The following is a 23,399-nucleotide window of genomic DNA, read 5'->3' as shown; positions in this document are numbered from 1 at the left end:
TCATATTTGTAACTCATGAGACCTTTCTCAGTATTAGGGTATTTAAAGGGAATATACATATATACAGACAGAGGGCACAAGGTGAGTTGAATATGAAGGGATGATATCTAAAAAAATAAAATTAAATTAAGGAGTGAGAAGGGAATATATTGGGAGAAGGAGAAAGGGAGAGATAGAATGGGGTAGATTGTATCACATAAAAGTAGAAAGAAAAAACAGTTCTATTGGAAGGGAAGAGGGGGCAGGTGAAAGGGAATGAGTGAATCTTGCTTTCATGGAATTTGACTTAAAGAGGGAATAACATACACACTCAATTTGGTATCTTGCCCTGCAGGAAAGTAGGGGGGAAGGGGATAAGAGAGGAGGGATGATAGAAGGGAGGGAAGATAGGGGGAGGAGGTAACCAAAAGCAAACATTTTTAAAAAGGGACAGGGTCAAGGGAGAAAATTGAATAAAGGGGGAAAGGATAGGATGGAGGGATATAGTCTTTCACAACTTGACTCTTATGGAAGTGTTTTGCATAATTACACATGTATGGCCTATGTTGAATTGCTTGTCTTCTCAAGGAGGGTGGGTGGGGAGGGAAAAAGGGAGAGAATTTGGAACTCAAAGTTCTAAAAACAAATGCTCAAAAAAAGTTGTTTACATGCAACTGGGAAATAAGATATACAAGCAATGGGGTATAGAAATCTGTCTTGCCCTACAAGAAAGTAAGGGAAAAGGGGATAAGGGGGGGAGTGGGGTGACAGATGAGAGGGCAGACTGGGGAAAGGGGCAATCAGAATATATGCCATCTTAGAGTTGGGGGAGGGTAGAAATGGGGAGACAATTTGTAACTTAAAATCTTGTGGAAATCAATATTGAAAACTAAAAATATTAAATAATAAAACATCTCAAAAAAAGAAAAGCTAGTTATCAATAGGCCCTGAAGGATGTTGTGAAGAGACAGAAAAGGTTCATTCTACTTGAAAGAGTTGGAAGAGATGCCCTTTAAGGTCCCTCCTAACTGAGATTCTATGACTTGCCCAAGGTCAGAGATAAAACTCAAACCCATGTCCTGATTCCAAGGGCTGTGTTCTTTTCACAATGTCACATGGTTTCCTATCTTAAGAGATGAGGAGTGATATAAATATAAGGACTAAAATGATGAATCCATGATCATTGATGGGGTAGAGACTACTCTACTCAATGAGTTGTGGAGGAGAAAAGGACAGGATAGAGAGAGGGAGGACTTCATTGCTCTCCTTCCTCTTGCTTCTGCTTTTTGTCCTTAGTTTTTGAAGAAGACCATGACATCAGGGAGGTAACACCATGATGTGCAAGTGAATTGGATTTAAGTGAGGGAGGGCTGTGCAAAGTGACCAGCCTCACTTTCTCCTCCAGAGCCATCCGGGTCCAGTGGCCAGATTTGAATCAGGACAACCAGAAATGGCCCGTGATGCAATGGGGAACCTTGGCTTTTTCAAGCTAAGATCTTTAATAGGTCTCAGTTTGAGGCAGTCCCCATTCAGTGATTAAGGCTTAATAAAATGAGGCAAAGAATGGCCTCTTTAGGGAAAAAAAAAGATCTAGGAAGGGAAGATTCTCAGGGTTTCTGGCCAAGGAAGTTGCTATAATGTATAATGAGATTTTCAGGTCATGAAAGCAGATTAGCTATAATCCATAAAGGGTAGCTATGTGGCACAGTGGATAGAACGCCCAGCCTAAAGTCAGGAAGACTCATCTTCCTGAGTTCAAAACTGGCCTCAGACACTTAGTAGCTGGGTGACCAAGTCACTTAACCATGTATGCCTCAATTTCCTCATCTATAAAATTAGTTGGAGAAGAAAATCACAAACCACTCCAGTATCTTTCCAAGAAAACTCCAAATGGTGCCATGAAAAATCAGCCAAGACTGAAAAACTCCTGATCACCAGAAACTATAACCCATCAGCCATGTTGGACTGTCCATGGCCTCTCATAAGCATGCTATGAACCTTCCTGACTTTCTCTCAACTTCACAAGGATACTTGGTGGATGATCTGATCAGCCTGTCTTCTTTTTTACTCAGACAATTCTCTTATTACCTCTTTCATTCCTGTTCTCCTTCATAAATCTGTATTTGCTTTGAAGCCCGTTTCTCCCTCTCTCTCTCTCTCTCTCTCTCTCTCTCTCTCTCTCTCTCTCTCTCTCTCTCTCTGTCTCTCTCTCTCTCTCTCTCTCACACACACACACACACACACACACACACACACACACTATATTCCTCTCCACTGCTCTCTGGGTGATACTTATCTTGAATTCATTGGAGACTGTAAGATTCTGACTCATAGACCTATAGTTTTATCATTTCCTCTTAATAAATCTAAACTGAATCACTATAAAGAGATCGTACAAAATTTTGCTGAATAGAAAGTAATCAATTCTGTGAAATTTCCCCTAATTCCACAGCTAGTTCAGCCTGTTTTCTGTTTCCCTCACCTTTGTCTTTCCCCAATCTTGTCTCCTTATCTCCTTCCATGGTGTGCTGCCCCAGCCTCTTCCCTAGGAAGTATCTTATCTGTGAGCTGTGTTTTGGTTATAAGAGCTGAAGATCAACATAAATCCCTTCCCTGGCCTGGGAGGGAAGCAGCCTAATCAGCTCAGCTGGACTTAAGCATGTCTCAGTAGCCCCTCCTACCCCCTGTGCCTGCAATTTTACTTTCCTCAGGTGATTGTTAACAAATACCCGCCTCCCTCCACTGCCACTATAGGTTAACCTATGTCATCAAGTGTCTAAATCAAGGGTGGGGATTCAGACTCTGAACTAACACTTCTCTAACTGAGAGTACATAAGAATCAAAAGGAAGTGAGCATCTTGATGACTGTCTTTCCCTATGTTTAAGCACTGTGGGCTTAGAGATCACCATTCTGGGAACTTGACTGAGATGCTCACCTATCTCCAGAAAGGAGATGGACAGCACAGTCTCTTGAGATCCCTAATCATTCCCTGATGAGTTCATTGTAGTTCCGTAGACATTTGGCTGGCACGTGCTACATATGCAAAGTACATGGGCTGTGGGGGACCATCTTCAGGGAATCCTTCTTCCACTAGGAGCTTTTTTTTTTCTTTGGAAATCACTACAGGATGCTTACAAAGACTTTTAATAACCATATTTCTAAAATATATGCCCTGTCTCTTGTAACCTATGGTTTTCATCAAGACAGCTCAAGCACTCCCTTCTCAATGAAACCTTTCCTTTGCCCCAGGTGCTTGTGTCTTCCTTATAAAACTACTTTCCACTCATTTTTAATATTCTTAGCTAGAAAGTAAGCTCATTGTAGGCAGGGACATTTCACTTGCATCTTGATAACCAATAGGCACAGAAGAGCCCTGATTCACAACTGACTCACAAAATTCTGATACCTCTTAAGGGAGGGTTAGCCACATGGGATCCCCCTAATATGCCAGGTGGGGCTTCCTCCCTTTCTCTTAACAACAAGAAAACTCCATTGTAGCTCCTTTTGAGTAGACAACCAGTAGCAGTGAAGTTAAAATAGTTGTCTTAAACAGCTGTCATATAAACTATACTCAGGACTGCATTCAACCCTCTGGAAGCAAAGCTTTATAAGTAATTTGTTACTCTTCTGTGAATTAGGACTGCCGAGTCATCTCATCAGTGGAATGATTAAGGGAGCTGTAAACATGGACCCAAAATTGTGTTTTTGAAAATATGAGATTTCTTCTAAGTATTATCATTGCTTAGGGACTTGTAATCCACTAAACTGTAAACAGCCTCACTTCTCTTTAGGCTACCAAACATCATTAAATGAAAGCTTCTTCCTCATTTAGAAAAAAATTGATTGCTTGCACGGGGTCTCATGGGGAGAGATTCATATCTTGCTAATGCCATAACTTGTTGGGTTTTCTAAGGATTTATTGAATAGTTCCAAAAGTTAAAAAGATTCTCTCCAAGTAGATTCTTAACAGGAGAGATAAATCAGCCCTTGGTCTTTGAATACGATTAGGAAATCTTCCCTTTTACCTTTCCTCCATAAGGAAAATCCTGCTACCTCCCTTGTCAGGCCATAGAATAATGATCGCTCTCCAATGAAGCCTCAGTTCTTGCTGACCCCTAAAAGGAAAAGACCATGTCTTTGAAAGCAACCTAGTCCCTGAATTTTCCCATACATTTCAGCAGCCCAGATGCCTCTGCCCAAGGCAACTGGCCCATCCCAGCCTACCTAGATCACCAAATTAATTCACTTGACATCCTTTCACAGTGCTCTGGACCCATCACAGACTACTTTCAGATACAGACCACTCCTTAATCCTATCTAGATCACCTAATTAGCCTACTTAATGAACCTTTAACTGTTTCACCTGGCCCACCCCAGACTACTTACCACTCCTTAATCCCATCCAGATAATTTCACTGCCCTTTTGGTATAGAAGCATCAGTCTCACCCCCACTAAGTTGAGGTTCACTAGGAACCTTGCCCACTTCTATTGGTGTTACTTGACTGGAAGATGGTTTGAGTGCCAGAATTCATTTCAGGTATGCCCTGCACCCTGCTGTTTTGGGATTCCTAGCAACCCCAAAAAGAATCATTGCTACAGCTCAATAGTTAAGTTGAAACTGAGACTCACAGGAAAAGTATCTTCCTCTGACTTTCTCTCTCCCATATTGACCTTTCCTCTTATTCCCCTTGGATAGTAACATGATGTGTCTAAAATTGACTAAGAACCTTGATTTTTCAGTGAACACTATGGTACAGATAACTGAAGTTATGCAGAAGCAAATGAGGTGACTGACTATGAACCCAATATGTGGCATTTCTTACTTTCTCCTGACCTACCAGGTTCTCCCTTAAAAACAAAGAAATTGGATTCAGTGGATGAGCCACCCCAACCCCCAAAAACTCCCGGTACCCTGAAGATATGAGAAGCAAGAGATTGTCAAACTCTGAGATGGAAAAAAAAAAAACCAGAAGTGATCACAGAATGTAAATGATGAGGGTTTGGGGTGAGAGGTGCTCGACACCCCAAAGTACAGAAACACCGGGTCCTGCCGAAAGAATTCGACTCAAGCCTTCTCAGCCAAGGGAAAAGAAAGTTTATTAAGAGTTAGCCACATAGGCCTGCCCCCAGAGATCCCATCCCTTGCGACGCCTGTAAGGAAAGCGGGCCAGACCAATCTGAGCTAGATTGGATCTGACCACCTTCATGGAGGCAAGATGGTGATTATATACACAAAGGTTGTGGGAGGGATTGAGGGGTGGTCTGGGGTGGCCAGGGGAGGGGTCTAGGGAAGGACTTAAGGAGGAGTCTAAGGAGGAGCCTGAAGGGACTGGCGTGAGGTCAGACTCCAGGGTGGGGGAAATAGCTGAAGGCTATATGGAAGTGACAACCCATAAAGGGCTGGGGTAGCGAGCTAGGGTATAGATATTTTGATCAGGTTTAAGGATGGGAAACAGGATTAAGGGTGGGAGGTCGTTGGGAAGACAAGATTAAGGGTAGGAAACAGCTGGACAATAGAGGACTGGGCAAGGTAGGCATTTGGGCTTAATGGTTATAGCCTCAGGCCAAGGCCAGGTAGAGTGGGAAGATTCAAGGAGAGTTCAAGGGTTCAAGGGGTTCCCAGAGACTGTGCCCTCATCATTCCCCCCTCAAACAAATGGGACCCAAATTCTTTTGGGGTCAGGGACGAAGGTCTCAGCTTCTGAAATTGCTTCCTGCTGGCAAAGGGGCGTAGAGCTGTCCCTATCTGGATGGGTTCCATTCAAGGGGTACAGGGGCTGGGCAGTCTTCTGGAAGTTGATGGCTTGGAGTCTCCTTTTATCTCCCTTTCCCCAGAGGGTGCTGGAGTCTTTTCGAAACAGTAGCTTGAGGTCCTCCAAGGGCTCACAAGTATATTCTGGAGTTTCTGGAGGAAAGGCAAGAGGTGACATTGGTTTAATCCTAGAATTATGAGTCCAGCTGGGGAGGCCTTCGAGTTTTACTGCTGTGGGAGTGGTGAATATGACTCAGTAAGGTCCCTTCCAGGAGACATCTAGCTGTTCTCCCTTTTGGGTTTTCCATGATTTTAAATAAACCCAATCTCCTGGTTGTACTGTAGCAGGACACTCTTTTTCATTGTCCTCAGGTCTCAGAAGACACTTCTTGGTATGTTCGGTTAGAGCATTCCTGACAGCCCCTAACTGAGTTGCAAATTGGGTGATTAAATGCTGTTCTGGGTCTACGAGGATGTCAGAGGTTAGAAAGGGCCTCCCATAGAGAAGTTTGAAAGGACTAAGCTTGATATTTTCCCGAGGCATGATACGCACTCTGAGAAGGCCAATTGGAAGATTCTTAATCCAATCTTCTTGAGTTTCTATGCACAGCTTAGTAAGGAACCCTTTAAGGGTATGATTCATCTTCTCTACTCTACCTGAGGATTTTGGATTCCAGGCTGAGTGGAGGTGATAAGTGATTCTAAGTGTCCTTGCCACAGCCTGTGTTATCTGTGAAATAAAAGCTGGGCCATTGTCACTCCGTAAGGAACCAGGTAAGCCAAAACGAGGTATAACTTCCTTTAATAGGGGTGGGATCTCATGCTTAAGGAATTTTTCAATTAGTGGTTGTAGTCCTTCCCAAGCCTCAGGCTTAATTGGATATGGACCGCTGTTGGGAAACACATTAGGGTCTCTAGGGCGAATAAGGACTGGGGTGGCATGAGTAGCTTTCCCGAGAATTCCCTGATCCCAAGCAATTGGCTTGACCGTCTCCCACACTTCTGGAGGAACGTGGGGAGGCCTGCTAAGCAGTGGGAGAAGGGAGATGGGAGGTTTAACTATAGAAAATTGGCTTCCCAATTTCACCATCAGGTCCCTTCCCAAGGGGGCAGGGCCAGAGAAGGAGTGTTCAGACAACAGATCCTTGATGCCCATGACCTGATAGGTCGAGGGGCATGTGGGGCCAGAGCCACTAGTTAAAGCAAGAGAACATAGCCGTGATAAAGTGGGTAACCTTACCTTCTGCCTCGATTTTGCCCAGGGCTCCGCGAGAGAGGTGGAGAAAGTGGGAGCACAGCCAAGTCCCAGGCTTTCCCCTCCTTCCGAGTCTTGAGAAGACTGGAGGACAGGGTGCTGGGAGGAGGCTCTACCACTTTTCCAGCCTCGGGGACACCTCCAATGTCCCTCCTGCTTACATGCTGGGCACAGTCCTAGAGGCCTGGATCCTGGAGGCTTCTTCCAGGGGGGCGCCCTAGAGGGGCACTCCTTAGACCAGTGACCCTCCTTGTGGCATCGAAAGCAGGTTTCCCCACTGCCCAAGCCAATGGGCTTCCAAGGGGGATCCCTGGAGGGGCGCTCCTTGGGTCTTTTCCTGGCCATGGTACCAGCTAGGAATTGAGTGTGTTCTCTGCCTCTAGCTCTTCCCCTGCATTTTCTTTCCTCTGCTGCAACCAGGTCTCTATTGTTGAAAACTCCAAAGGCTGTCTCCAGCAATTGGGCCTGAGGTGTTTGGGGTCCCATGGCCAATTTCTGCAGTTTCCTCCTAATATCTGGGGCAGACTGATTAATGAAATACATGTTAAGTATTGCCGCCCCTTCAATAGAATCGGGATCCAAATTTGTATACTTCTTAATAGCTTCTACTAGCCGGGCTTGGAAAAGGGCAAGGTTTTCTTTTTCTCCCTGAGTAATCTCCCTAATTTTTTGAAAATTTATTTGCTTTTGAAATGCAGTTCTTAGGCCTTCTAACAGGCAAATTACCATATGGTCTCTCTTTTCTCTATCCTCACTCCTTTGATAATTCCATCCTGGGTCACTAGTGGGAACAGCAGCTGTTCCTGGGGGATATTTTATGGGGTTATTGCTAGCCAAACTGTCCCCAAATTTTTGAGCGTGTTCCCATATTCTCCTCTTCTCCTCAGTGGTACAACAGGTAGAGAAGAGGATATGCAAATCACACCAAGAAAGTTCAAATTGCAGGAACAGATCCCTAAAACCCTCAGTAAACTTAGTTGGATCTTCTGAGTATCTCCCCAGTTTTTCTTTAATTTGGATGAGATCTGAAATGTAGAGTGGAACATGCACTCTCCTTGTCCCAGCAGGGGAGGCAGGCATTTCCCTCAGGGGAAAAAGCCTTGAAGGCGCTGTGGGACCTGGAGCTTGGGGCTGAGGTAGATTAGACTGCAAGGCCAGGGCATCTGGCTGGCAAGGGAGATCAGCTAGTACCTGAGGAGGGGTAGAGGTCAGAGGGGAAGATACCCCAGAGACCCAAGTGGGTGCTACCTCAGAGAGAGGGGCTAGGGGAGGAGATATTGCCGTGGGGGCAGGGCCCGAGGCTGGAAATTCCTTCCTCCTTAGTAAAGGAGAAGTTGGGAGTAATTGTCGGGGGACAAACAAAATAAACAAGAAGACAAAATATACAGAAGATACCTGAAACTTTCCCAAATTCCCAGCGCCGAAACAATTGAAAGGATCTGGCACATGCTTCCAGATGGGGCATCCGTCCATGTCCTTCGACATGACCACTGGGCCGAGAACCACCTGATAGTGTCAGGTTGAGTTGACCAGGACAGCGTGGCTGTCCAACCCACTGAGACCACTAGACCGAGCTGTCCGACTGGACCGAGAACCACCTGATAGTGTCAGGTTGACCAGGACAGCGTGGCTGTCCGACTCACTGAGACCACTGGACCGAGCTGTCCAACTGGACCGAGAACCACCTGATAGCGTCAGGTTGACCAGGACAGCGTGACTGTCCGACTCACTGAGGCCACTGGACTGAGCTGTCCGACTCACTGAGACCACTGGACCGAGCTGTCCAACTGGACCGAGAACCACCTGATAGCGTCAGGTTGACCAGGACAGCGTGACTGTCCGACTCACTGAGACCACTGGACCGAGCTGTCCGACTGGACCGAGAACCACCTGATAGCGTCAGGTTGACCAGGACAGCGTGACTGTCCGACTCACTGAGACCACTGGACCGAGCTGTCCAACCCACTGGGACCTGCTGAGGTCAGGCCCGAGAAGCACATCCAAAATGTTTGGAGAGCGAGGAGGGGGATTGGGAGAGGGGGAGGCTCACATACCTTCAGTCTTGGCTGGAGAAGAACTTGAGATTAGCAGTACTTCCCGGTCAGGGAACCATAAATGATGAGGGTTTGGGGTGAGAGGTGCTCGACACCCCAAAGTACAGAAACACCGGGTCCTGCCGAAAGAATTCGACTCAAGCCTTCTCAGCCAAGGGAAAAGAAAGTTTATTAAGAGTTAGCCACATAGGCCTGCCCCCAGAGATCCCATCCCTTGCGACGCCTGTAAGGAAAGCGGGCCAGACCAATCTGAGCTAGATTGGATCTGACCACCTTCATGGAGGCAAGATGGTGATTATATACACAAAGGTTGTGGGAGGGATTGAGGGGTGGTCTGGGGTGGCCAGGGGAGGGGTCTAGGGAAGGACTTAAGGAGGAGTCTAAGGAGGAGCCTGAAGGGACTGGCGTGAGGTCAGACTCCAGGGTGGGGGAAATAGCTGAAGGCTATATGGAAGTGACAACCCATAAAGGGCTGGGGTAGCGAGCTAGGGTATAGATATTTTGATCAGGTTTAAGGATGGGAAACAGGATTAAGGGTGGGAGGTCGTTGGGAAGACAAGATTAAGGGTAGGAAACAGCTGGACAATAGAGGACTGGGCAAGGTAGGCATTTGGGCTTAATGGTTATAGCCTCAGGCCAAGGCCAGGTAGAGTGGGAAGATTCAAGGAGAGTTCAAGGGTTCAAGGGGTTCCCAGAGACTGTGCCCTCATCAGTAAGACTCTCCAGGAGGGGACAAGTCCCAGTTCTACCAGTATTGCCCTCTTCCCTTTTGAGAAATGATGGATAACTCCCAGGTCTAAAGAACCATTTTCTCCTCCCTGGGGTAAGCCATTGCCTGGTATTCCCATGGACTGGGAGTACTACAATGTTTCTCTCTCAGCCTAGAAGGTAGGCCTCCACACCTTTGCCTTTCTTCGTATCCATAGCACATAGTAAGTACTTAATAAATGCTTATTGTCTGATTGACTTCAGCACAGTTTATGAGGAATGGTTTCCAAAAGTGGATGAAGCTTTGTCTCCTCACTTGGACCTTGCCAAATCTTAAGGGCCCCCTCTCCAGATGAGTGAAGATCATAGATGGGGGAGGAGGTACTTCCCAGACTTCCAGTGATCTCCAAGATTGCCTACCTCATTTTAAGCAGTGCATGCTCTGAGGTGGTCCATTATTCCCTCCCAAGGTAAACTCATCACTTCTAATCTCATTACTATGCTGTTAACTCAAGCTTTGATTGACTCTTTCTCTCTCAGCCTCCTCTCCCCTTTGATCGGAGGTCTGGAGGTTCCAATACCTTCCTTCATAGAGCATAGGAAGTGGACTTTTAGCTCACTCCACTTTGCATCTACTTCCCTATCCATGGAACAAGATGCCCTTGGCTAAGTATCCCCTGGTCTCCCTTCCACATCCCCTCCCTTCTTTGTGTGTTGTTTGGCCTCATTAGATTATAAGTTCCTTGAAGGCAAGGACTGTCTTTTTATTAACTGTATCCCTAGTGCTTAGTATAATGTGTGGCATAGAGCAGGCACTTAATAAATGTTCATTGGATTGAATTGAAAGACCCTGGCTATCAGGTTTGAGAGGACTGAGCCCAGGGTTTCCTCCTAACCTCTGGAACAAACAAAATCTTAGTCCCTGCCCCAACCAGAGCCTTTTCTGTTTCTCCCCCCTCCAAAAATAAATGTAACCTAAACTACAATTGACTTAATTCCCCAGAGAAATCTTGATGCTGATAAATTCTAACCATCTTGTCACAGACTTTGCCTCATTACTAGGCTCTTTAAATCCTTGGGGCAAACTTTAGCCATCCTCTGAAAAATCTCCACAGTGGGGCAAAGCCCCATTCAGCCCCATTCTGGTTCTGACTCTGCTAGCCAGATCTCCCTGACTCCTGTACAAGACACGTCCACAGGTTTTTCCACTCTTCCTCCATCTCAGAATGCCTTTCCCTTAGAGTCACTTATACATTTTCTCATTTCTAACTTTTTTCTTTATTGATTTTTGCCCTGAGGATACCAACTTTTCCCTCCCATTCCCTCTCTGATAGTTGTCCTACTTCCCCCTTTTCTACCATTTTCCCACAAGTTTCAGAGCTCTGTACCCTCCTTCTACCTGCCCTCTCTCCCCTGTGCTGCACTAATTTTTTTTCTTGTGTGCCTTTAGCAGTTCTTGTTAATTGGAGAAACACTGAGCCACAGAGGAGCCCCAGGAAGCCATTTCCTAATCCTCTTTGAGTTGAAATCTCATAATGCATTTGCTTTTAAAGCTGCTCCCCAATTAGAGTGTTTTAAATGTCACTTTGTAATGTTTATCTCTAATTTTGAAAACAGCAAACCAGAACAGAGCTTTGTGAAATGACCAAAAATTCCCATCCTGGAGTATTTGTGTGTCTGTGCTTCTGGGAGGAAAATGGATGATGGCATCCACGGATGATTTCCAAGGAACCACACAGCATTAGAACATGGCATTAGAAACCTTTGACTTCATGCTCTACAGGTGAGGAGCACTGAGGCAAATAATTTAAAAAGGCTGATAATGCAGTCATTTTGGGACATCTGGGAAGAATAATAGACCTCCCTCAGAGAGTTGTTGAGAGGGTCAAATCACTTAACATACAGACATCGTTCTACAAACCCTTAAAGGAATGTATAAATGCCAGCTATTTCTAGCCTCCCTGTTCAACTCCTCTCAAGTCCAGATTGCATTCTGGACTCAGAATTGCATCATCTCCCAATCTTATCTAAAATGCCAAGTCAAGAAGTCCTACCCAATCAAGTTCTCCCCTTCCCTGACACACTGAATTCAATTGTGCCAATAAAAAGTCATTTCTTTGGAGTCAAAAGCCGTACTCCATTCCTTTTTTAATCCCTGTTAGGTCATATGCTACATGTAGTAAGAGAATAACTGAGGTAATAATCATGTCTGAAAAGGCAAGGTGACTCCAATAAATGGTGTAGGTTTTCTTTACCAAAGGCCAGTGAGTTCCTCTGCCTCAGCCCAGCATTTACAGCCATCTACCCCACAGCTTCTACAACATTTCTAGTTGATTCCCCTTCATGCAGTTGCCATTCTGGTCAGATGGCCTGATGTTGTGGTATTTTGTTCCTCCCATTTCTTCTCCCACCTGTTTGTTTCCATATGTGGAATCCATTCCTTCCTCTCCCCAACAATCTCTAGTTTCCTTCAAACCAGAGCTGAGGTGCCCCCCTTCCCTCATGAGGCCTCCTCTGGATGCTCTACTTCTTAGGACTCTTTACCTCTTTAAATTGCTTTGCACATTTTTTAACCAGATCTCCCATTTAACCAGAAAAGGGAACTCCTAATGAGGAACTTGTTATACCGATGCATATTGGAATTTTTGCTGCAATTCAGCCTTAGAATACAGTCTAAAACACTGAAAGGTTAAGACGGTTACCCAGGACCACAAAACCAGTATGTGACAAAGCTGGGATTTGAACCCAGGACTTCCTGATTATAAGCCCCACCTTCCATCTCCTGTGACACTCTGCCTCTCATTTCTCTGTATATAATTTTTATTTACACATATGTGTGCATATTGTCTGCCCCTCCCCCATTTAATGTAAACTCTTTTGCAAAATGAGGAAATTGCTCTAGGTAACTATTAAGTTCCCTTCCAGGTTTAAATCCCTAGTACTATAACCAGTATGCTAGGTACTCTATTAGTTGTAAATTCTTTATATTGTATTTCAGTGTTAGGGTGTGTGTTATATAAAGAGACAAAGGTTGGACTAACATTCTAAAAATTTTGTCAATTCCCCTAAAAGAGTACATGTTTAAAGCCATAGTTAAAAGTGATTTATCAGGCAAAGAGAAGATGCAGTAGAGGAAATTCAAGGTCCAGGTGGTTAACAAGTAGAATAATGATTACTGTGTATTTTCTCCCTTTGTGCCCTATACGATGGTATTCCACAGTGAAACAAGAAAAAAAAACCTCTTGACACATAAAGTGTGTCTATGCGCATGTAGGATATGCATAATGATACTGGTTTCCTGAATGGCATTCATGTGATTCATTGACCAATACAGTCTGAAATCGTGACTACTTTCTTTTCCTACAGTATCTAATAAACCATGTTTACTGACTCTTCTCCCTAGCCCATTACTTTCCATTTATTACAGACAAACAAACAAAAAAAGTATTGATATATGTTAAGCACTCGATAGTTGTATAATAACTACTAATTACTAGTGGAAAATAGTAGGTCTCAATGAAGAGGTTCTTTTTTTTTTTTAGAAGAAACTTATTTTCTTAAGCATGCCTGTGCTTTTCTGGAGCTCTGGCTAGGGTGAGTTTACTTGTCCCTCGGACAGCATGGCCTAGAGAAGCCAAGAATTGAAAAAAAAATAAGCCCAACATTCTGAGGATCCCGATTTCATTTAGTAAAAATAGACTATCATAATAACCACAAAGGATTGATAACAGGAAGGGCAAGCCACATGATTCCTCATCATCTCTCTGGCGCAATCAATTTGCTGAGGAGCTTAGCAACTAGTAAAGCTTAAGTGACCCTAGAAATGCTATTCTGCTTTTCTATTTGAAAAGACAGCTGAAATGTGAATCTCTTTCCAGTGAGTGCAAATTGCATAGCTTTATTTGTGTTAGAAGCCTCATAAAACCCTAAAGAGAACCTCATGAATTTCTTAAGACTTTGAACATAATATGCAGAATAACAACATCTGTTCAAGTTTCTCTGGATCTGTTGTTGCATCTGGCAAAACCAAAGTATTCCACTGAATATGGAATGGGAGAGAAATATTTTCATTTTTAAAAATCCCTGTGCTATCACTGTACAAAGAAATGTTACCCCGAATGAACCACATCAACAAACAAGGTCAGCCCTACACAAAATTGTGAAGTTCCACTCATCTTGGAAAAACAAAATGGATGAAAAATTGTATTTCTTGGATGTAGGCATGCAGGTAGAGTCATGTACAAATTACTTGGGACAAAGTAAAATAATTAAGTTTAAAATTTTTGTAATCTCAAAAAATTTTAATTTTCCCCCCTTTGCAACATTCACTCATTTGTAATGGTAATAAGTACATAAGATTGACATATTCTTTTTTTATTCATTACAAAACCACATCCCTTCCCTCCCCTTCCCTCTCCCCAAGACAGCAAGCTTTCTGACACAGGTTATACTTGCATGATCATGTTATACACATTTCCACATTAGTCATGTTGTAAAAGAAGAGTCAGAACAAAAGGATAAAACCATGAGAAAGGAAAAGAAAAGTGAAAATACTATGCTTCATTCTGCATTCAGACTCCACAGTTCTTTCTCTGGATGTGGATAGCAGTTTCCATCATGGGTCTCTTGCAATTGTCTACAGGGGTGGGGAACCTGTAGCTTCAAGGCCACAGGTTCCCTACCCCTGGTCTTGGATCATTGTATTGCTGAGAAGAGCTAAGTCTATCATAATTGATCATCTCAAAATGTTGTTACTGTCTATAATCTTTTCCTGGTTCTTCTCACTTCACTCAACATCAGTTCAGCTAAATCTTTACAGGTTTTCTGAAATCTACCTGCTCATCATTTCTTATAACACAATAGTATTCCATTACATTCATATGCTACAAGTTGTTCAGCCATTCTCAATTTATGGTCATCCCCTCAATTTCCAATTCTTTGCCACTACTAAAAAAGCTGCTATAAATATGTTTGTACATGTGGGTACTTTTTCCTTTTTCATGATCCCCTTGGGATGCAGACCTAGTAGTGGTGTTACTGGATCAAAGGGTATGTATAGTTTTATAGCCCTTTGGACATAGTTCCAAATTGCTCTCCAGAATGGGTGGATCAGTTCACAACTCCACCAAAGATGCATTAGTGTTCTAATTTTCCCACATCTTCTCCAACACTTATCATTTTCTTGTTTTGTCATGTTAGTCAATCTGATAGGTGTGATGTGGTACCTCAGAATTGTTTTAATTTGTATTTCTCTAATCAATAGTAGAATATTTTTATATGACTATAGATAGTTTTAATTTCTCCATCTGAAAGCTGCCTGTTCATATCCTTTGACCACTTATCAATTGGAGAATGACTTATATTCTTATAAATTTGACTCAGTTCTCTATATACTTTAGAAATGAGGCTTTTATCAGAAAAACTGGCTGTAAAAATTGCTTCCCAGCCTTCTGCCTTTTTTCTAATCTAAGTTGCACTGATTTTCTTTGTGATAAAACTTTTGAACTTCATGCAATCAAAATTATCCATTTTGCATTTCATAATTTTTTCTATCTCTCCTTGGGCCATAAATTTTCCCTTCTCTGTAAATCTAAGAGGTAAACTATTCCTTGCTCTCTTAATTTGCTTATGGCATCAACCTTTATGTCTAAATCATGTACCCATTTTGACCTTATCTTGGTCTATGAGGTAAGATGTTGGTCTATGCCTAGTTTCTGCCATATTATTTTCCAATTTTCCCAGCAGTTTTTGTCAAATAGTAGTTTTTACCCCAGAATCTTGAGTCTTTGGGTTTATCAAATAGTAGATTACGATGTTCATTTACTCCTTTGTCTTGTATACGTAATGTATTCCACTGACCCACCACTCTATTTCTTAGCCAGTGCCAAACAGTTTTGGTGATTGACACTTCGTAATCTAATTTCAGATCTGGTAGAGCTAGGCCACCTTCCTTTTCCTTTTTTCATCATTTCCCTTCATATTCTTGACCTTTTGTTCTTCCAGATGAATCTTATTCTCTTTTCTAGCTTTATAAAACATTTTTTGGTAGTTTGATTGGTGTGGCACTGAATAAGTAAATTAATTTCTGTAGAATTGTCACTCTTACTATAGTAATTCAGCCTACCCATGAGCAATTCATATTTTTTCCAATTGTTTAGATCTGACTTTATTTGTGTAAAAAGTGCTTTGCAATTGTATTCAGAGAGTTCCTGGATTTGCCTGGGCAGGTAGATTCCCAAATATTTTATATTGTCTACAATTGTTTTAAATGAAATTTCTCTTTCTATCTCTTGCTGCTGGACTTTGTTAGAAATGTATAGAAATGCTATGGATTTATGTTGGTTTATTTTATATTCTGGAACTTTGATAAAGTTGTTAATTTTTTCAATTGTTTTTTAGTTTATTCTCCAACTATACCATCATATCATCTTCAAAGAGTGATAGCTTTGTTTCCTCGTTCCCTTTTCTAATTCTTTCAATTTCTTTTTCTTCTCCTATTGATAAAGCTAACATTTCAAGTACAACATTGAATAATAGTAGTGATAAAGGACATCCTCGTTTCACCTCTGATCTTATTGGGAAAGCCCTTAGCTTATTCCCTTTACATATAATGTTTGCTGATTGTTTTAGATAGATACAACTTAGCATTTTAAGGAAAACTTCATTTGTTCTAACATTCTCTAGTGTTTTTGAAGGGAATGAGAGCTATATTTTGTCAAAAGTTTTTTTTTCTTTTGTATCTATTGAGATAATGATGTGGTTTCTGTTAGTTTTGTAACTGATATGGTCAATTATGATGATAGTTTTCCTAACATTGAACCAGCCCTACATTGCTCATATAAATTCCACCTGCTCATGGTGTATTAGTCTCATGACACATTGCTATAATCTCTTTGCTAGTATTTTTTTTCATCAATACTCATTAGAGAAATCAGTCTATGATTTTCTTTCTCTGTTTTAACTCTTCATGGTTTACGTATCAGCACCATATTTGTGTCATGAAAGGAATTTGGTAGGACTCCTTTGTCTATTTTTCCAAATAGCTTATATAGTACTGGAATTAATTGTTCTTTAAATGTTTGGTAGAATTCACTTGTAAATCCATTCAGCCCTGAAGATTTTTTGTTAGGGAGTTCATTGATGGCTTATTCTATTTCTTTTTTTCTAAAATGGGATTAAGGATTTTTTTCCTCTTCTGTTAATCTGGGAAATTATCTTTTTGTGGATATTCATCCATTTCACTTAGATTGTCAGATTTATTGGTATATAGTTGGCTAAAATAGCTCCTAATTATTGTGATTTCCTCTTCATTGGTAGTGGATTCACTTTTTTTTTAATTTTTGATACTGGTAATTTGGTTTTCTTCTTTCTTTTAAAAAAACTGAATTATAAAAGTTTGTCTATTTTATTGTTTTTTCCATAAAACCAGCTTTTAGTTTTATTTATTAGTTCAATAGTTTTCTTACTTCAATTTTATCCATGTTTGACTTTCAGAATTTCTAATTTAGTATTTAACTAAGGGTATTAAATTTGTTATGTTTCTAGCTTTTTTAGTTGCATGCCCAATTCATTGATCTCTTCTTTCTCTATTTTATTCATGTAAGCATTTAGAGATATAAAATTTCCCTTAAGTACTGCTTTGGTAGCATCCTATCAATTTTGGTATCTTGTTTCATTATTGTCATTCTCTTTGATGAAATTATTTATTGTTTCTATAATTTATTGTTTGACCCACTCATTCTTTAGGATTAAATATTTTGATTTCCAATTAGTTTTTAGCCTATCTTTCCATGGCCCTTTATTACATGTAATATTTATTGCATTATGATCTGAAAGGGACACATCTTAAGCCTTTCTGCATTTGATTATAAGATTTTTATGCCCTACTAATACATGGGCACCTTTTGTGTAAGTTACATGTACCACCAAGGGAAAAAAAAGGTATATTCCTTTATATCTCCATTCATTTTTTTCCAGAGGTCTCTCATATCTAACTTTTCTAAAATTTTATTCACCTCCTTAAGTTACTTCATGTTTATTTTGGGGGTAGATTTATCCAGTTCTGAAAGAGGAAGGTTTTATACTCTCCCACTAGTATAGTTTTGCTGTCTATTTCTTCCTGTAATTCGCTTAACTTCTCCTCTAAGAATTTGGATGCCATACCACTTGGGGAATATATGTTTATTTTTGACATGACTTCATTGTCTATGGTGCCTTTTAGCAAGATGTGGTTTCCTTCCTTATCTCTTTTAATTAGATCTATTTTTGCTTTTGCTTCATATGAGATCAGGATTACTACCACTGGTTTGTTTTTTGTTTTTTTGCTTCAGCTGAAATATAATATACTCTGCTCCAGCCTTTGACATTTACTCTCTGTGTATCTCACCACTTCAAATGTGTTTCTTGTAAACAACATATTGTAGTATTTTGGTTTTTAATCCACTTTGCTCTCTGCTTCTGAGGTAGGAGAATTCATCTTCATCCCATTCACATTCACAGTTAAGATTACTAACTGTATGTTTCCTTCCATCCTTTTCCCCCTGTTTATACATTTCTCTTTCTCTCTCCTTTCACCCTTTCTGTCCTTACCAGTATTTTGCTTCTGACCACTACCTCCCTCAATCTGCCCTCCATTCTATCAGAACTCCCCACCCCCTTTTCTTTTTCCTTTCTCCTCCTTCTTTCCTGTAGGGTAAGATAAATTTCTATACTCAACTGAGTATGTATGTTAATCACTCTTTGAGTCAAAGCTCATGAGAGTAAGGTTCAAACAATTTCATCCCCTCCCTTTTTTCCCTCTAATATAATAGGTCTTTCTACCTCTCGGTGTGATGTAATTTAACCCATTCTGCTTCCTCCTTTCCTTTTCTCCCAATGCAATCCTTTTTTCCATTCCTCATTTTTTTATATCATCACATCAAAGTCAACTTATTCTGGGGGGAGGGGGCAGAGCCAAGATGGTGGCAGGAAAGCAGGGACTTGCTTAAGCTCCCCACAAAAATCCCTCCAAACACCTTTAAAAAAGGCTCTGAACAAATTCTAGAGCTTTGGGACCCAAGAAATAGCACAGGGAAACAGATCTGCAGCCCAGAAGAGCCTGGATGGTCACCGGGAAGGGTCTATCACACAGTGCTGAGAGTGGAGGGTAGCCCAGCATGGGGTGTGCTGGGTCAGACCAGACCCAGAGTCAGCCAGTGAGAAGAGGCTTTGGGGCCATAAAACAGTGAGCTGTGGCAGTCACCAGACTTCTCAACCCACAAACGCCAAAGAGCAGGTTAGGGGGAAACTGCAAGGATTGAGTTCAGAGGGGTCCGGCCTCCAGCTCTGGGGGTGGAGGAGGTCATGCAGCAGTGAAGGTAGCAGCAGCAGGAAGCTCCTGAGGCTGCCTCCAGAGTGCTAGCATCAGTGGCTTCAGGAGTCCCTGGCTCACACAGTGGGACGAATCTAGCAGCAGATCAGAATGGGAATGCAAGGAGGGCTTTGTCGGCACAAAGGCAGAGTCTCTTGCTGTGCCTTGCTTGGATCTGAATTTCAGTCTTGACTGGCAGTTCTTGGGGGAGGAGGAGCACTGCTGTGACAGAGCCTGGGCTGACAGTGGAATAGAAGTAGCTCTGAAAACAGCAGTGCTTGGACCCTAAAGCTTGGGACAAAGTACTCTCTACTCTACAAGCAGTCATATCCTGACAAAAAGCACAAGGGTCATATAGTTAGCTGGGAACATGAACAGGCAGTGAAAATGAACTCAGACTCAAACTCAGACTCAAACTCGAACTCTAGATACCTTTTTTGGTGACAAAGAAGATCAAATCATACAGCCAGAAGAAGTCATCCAAGTCAAAGAGCCTACATCGAAAGCCTCCAAGAAAGATATGAATTGGGCTCAGGCCATGGAAGAGCTTAAAAAGCATTTGGAAAAGCAAGTAGGAGAAGTGGAGGAAAAATTGGGAGGAGAAATGAGAGTGATGCAAGAAAACCATGAGAAACAAGTCAATGACTTGCTAAAGGAGAACCAAAAAAATACTGAAGAAAGTAACACCGTAAAGAATGGATTAACCCAAATGGCAAAAAAAGCTCCAAAGAGCCAGTGAGAAGAATGCCTTGAAAGGCAGAATTGACACAATGGAAAAGGAGATCCAAAAGACCACTGAAGAAAATACCACCTTAAATATTAGATTGGAGCAAGTGAAAGCTCGTGACTTTATGCGAAACCAAGATATTATAAAACAGAACCAAAGGAATGAAAAAAATGGAAGACAATGTGAAATATTCGTTGGAAAAACCAATGACCTGGAGAATAGATCCAGCAGAGGTAACTACCTGAAGGCCATGATCAAAAAAGAGCTTAGACATCATCTTTCAAGAAATTATCAAGGAAGGCTGTCTTGATATTCTAGAACCAGAGGGTAAAATGGAAATTGAAAGAATCCACCAATCGCCTCTTGAAAAAGATCCCAAAAAGAAAACTCCTAGGAATATTGTCACCAAATTCCAGAGTTTCCAGGTCAGGGAGAAAATACTGCAAGCAGTCAGAAAGAAACAATTTCAACACTGTGGAAACACAATCAGAATAACACAAGATCTAGCATCTTCTACGCTGAGGGATCGAAGGGTTTGGAGTGTGATATTCCAGAGGTCAAGGGAGCTAGGATTGGAGCCAAGAGTCACCTACCCATCAAAACTGAGTATAATGCTCCAGAGCAAAATATGGATTTTCAATAAAATAGAGGATTGTCAAGCTTTCTTAATGAAAAGACCAGAGCTGAATAGAAAATTTGAATTTCAAACACAAGAATCAAGAGAAGCATGAAAAGGTAAACAAGAAAAAGAATTCATATGGGACTTACTAAAGTTGAACTGTTATGTTTACATTCCTACATGGAAAGAAGATGTGTGTAATTCAGGAGAACTTTCTCAGTATTGGGGGAGTTGAAGGGAATATAGACAGAGGGCACAGGATGAGTTGAATATGAAGGGATGATATCTGAAAAAATGAAATAAATTTAAGGGGTAAGAGAGGAATATATTGAGAGAGGGAGAGATAGAACGGGTAAATTGTCTCACATAAAAGTCGCAATAAAAAGCAGTTCTGTTGGAAGGGAAGAGAGGGCAGGTGAGGGGTAATGAGCAAATCTTACTCTCATCAGATTCAACTTGAGGAGGGAATAACATACACACTCAACTGGGTATCTTACTACTCAGGAAAGTAAGGGGATGGGGATAAGAAAGGGGGGATGATATAAGGGAGGGCAGATAGGGGGAGGAGGTAATCAAAAGCAAACACCTTCAAAAAGGGACAGGGTCAAGGGAGAAAAATGAATAAAGGAGGACAGGATAGGATGGAAGGAAATGTAGTTAGCCTTTCACAACATGAGCATAGTGGAAGTGTTTTGCATAATGATACATGTGTGATCTATGTTGGATTGCTTGCCTTCCTAGGGAGGGTGGGTGGGAAGGGAAGAGGGGAAAGAATTTAGAACTCAAAGTTTTAAAAGTAAATGTTTAAAAATATTAATTTTTTGCATGCAAAAAAAAACCTCTTAAGATAATAAATTTCTTCTCAGTAAAGTTAAAAAAAAAGTCAACTTATACTCACAACCTCTGTCTATGTGTACTCTTTCTAACTGCCCTAATAGAGAGACAGTTCTCAAGAGTTAAAAGCATCATCTCCCCATGTAGATATCTAAACAGTTTAACCTTATTGAATAACATGTGTTGTTTTTTTTTCTCTTTTTTTTTTACCTTTATATGCTTCTCTTGAGTATTGTATTCGAAGATGAAATTTTCTCTTCAGTTCTGATCTTTTCATTGGGAAAGTTCAAAAGTCCCCTATTTTATTGAATGCTCATCTTTTCCCCTGAAAGATTGTGGTCAATTTTGCCATGTAGTTGATTCTTGGTTGCAATCCAAGCTCCTTTGCCCTCTGGAATATCATATTCCAAGCCCTCTGATTCTTCAACATAGAAAATGCTGCTAAGCCTTGTGTAATCCTGACTGTAGCTCCTTGATATTGGAATTGTTTCTTTCTAGATGCTTGCAGTATTCTCTCCTTAACCTCATAGTTTCTGGAATTTGGCTACAATATTCTTCAGAATTTTCATTTTGGGAGCTCTTTCAAGAGGTCATCCATGGATTCTTCCAATGACTATTTCACCTTCTGGTTCTAAGATATCAGGGCAGTTTTCCTTGATAATTTATTGAAAGATACTGCCCAGGTTGGGTTTTTTGTCTGTTTTTTTTTAAATCACAGCTTTTATATAGTCCAATAATTCTTAAATTATGTCTCCTGGATCTATTTTCCAAGTCAGTTGTTTTTCCAATGAGGTATTTTACATTTTCTTCTATTTTTTCATTCTTTTGATTTTCTTTTGATTTTGTTGGACTGATTCTTGAAGTCTCATAGAGTCATTAGCTTCCACGCGTCCAATTCCAATTTTTAAAGAATTATTTTCTTCAGTTAGCTTCAGTTACCTCCTTTTCCATTTGGCCAATTCTACTTTTTAAGGAATTTTTTCTTCAGTCAATTTTTGTCCTTGCTTTTCCAAGCTGTCTCTCTTGCATAGCTCTCATTTCTTTTCACATTTTTTCTTCTACCTCTCTTATTTGACTTTAAAAATTCTTATTGAGCTCTCCCAAGCTTTTTTGGGCTTCAGATCAATTTATATTCCCCTTTAAAGCTTCACATGCAGGCATTTTGATATTGTTGTCCTCTTGTGAGTTTGTGTTTTGATCTTCCCTGTCACCATAGTAGTTTTCTATGGTCAGAGCTCTTTTCTGTTTTGTTTTCTTTTTGCTCATTTTTAGCCTATTTCATGACTTTTAAGATTGAGTTCTGCACCTGGGGTGTGGGGTGAACTGTTTTGTGCTGGGGGCCAGGGACCAGGTCTCTGGCTTTGTGCTCTGGGTCCTGAGTTGCTGGTGGCTTGCCCACTGTGCTGAGGTGGCCCAGACTAGTCACGCCTGTTGTGCTAAGGGTTCTGGGGCTGGCAGTTTGCTTTCTGAGCTGGGGCTGGGGGCCTCATAGCCTGCCTGCTGTGCCACTGGTCTGCTGAGCCAGGACCTAGGGGCCTTGGTTGCTGATCTGTGCTGTGGCTAAGAGCTCCTTCTTGGCTTGCCCAGACATCATCTGCACTGGTCTCAAGTGAGACAAACCATTCCTGAAGTCCTTCTAAGTTATCTTAAGCTGGAAAATTCTTTCATTCCATCTTTTTGTAGGTTATGTTGCTACAAAATTTGTTTAGTGGCTTCCTTTAACATTTTTTCCAAGGGAAACTAGGGAGAGCTCAGTCAACTTCCTGGATTTTCTCCACCATCTTGGCTCCCACAGACAAATTTCTTAAACTTTAGTGACTTATGACATGTTACAAGGTCATGTTGAAGCATTCAATCTTCATTTGGCAATTTCTGTAATTCTAAAGTAATTCTGCTTCTCATTTTTCCAAGTTCATTTTTTCAGTGTAGACAAGACTGCCAGAACCAAAAAAGTAAAAAATTCCTGAAAATATTTAGTGATAGGATGCTTTAAAGACTGATAGCATAAAGCTTGGCATATCATACATACTTAATAAATATTTGTTGATTGACAGACAAAGATACTCATTTCTTCTTGGCTCAAATGGAGTTCTTCTGACAATGGTTTTCATAAATCCTTG

Source organism: Trichosurus vulpecula, chromosome 4, assembly GCF_011100635.1.
Source record: "Trichosurus vulpecula isolate mTriVul1 chromosome 4, mTriVul1.pri, whole genome shotgun sequence".
NCBI lineage: Eukaryota > Metazoa > Chordata > Mammalia > Diprotodontia > Phalangeridae > Trichosurus > Trichosurus vulpecula.
The sequence above is the reverse complement of the archived record's forward strand: the minus strand, read 5'-3'. Positions refer to the sequence as shown.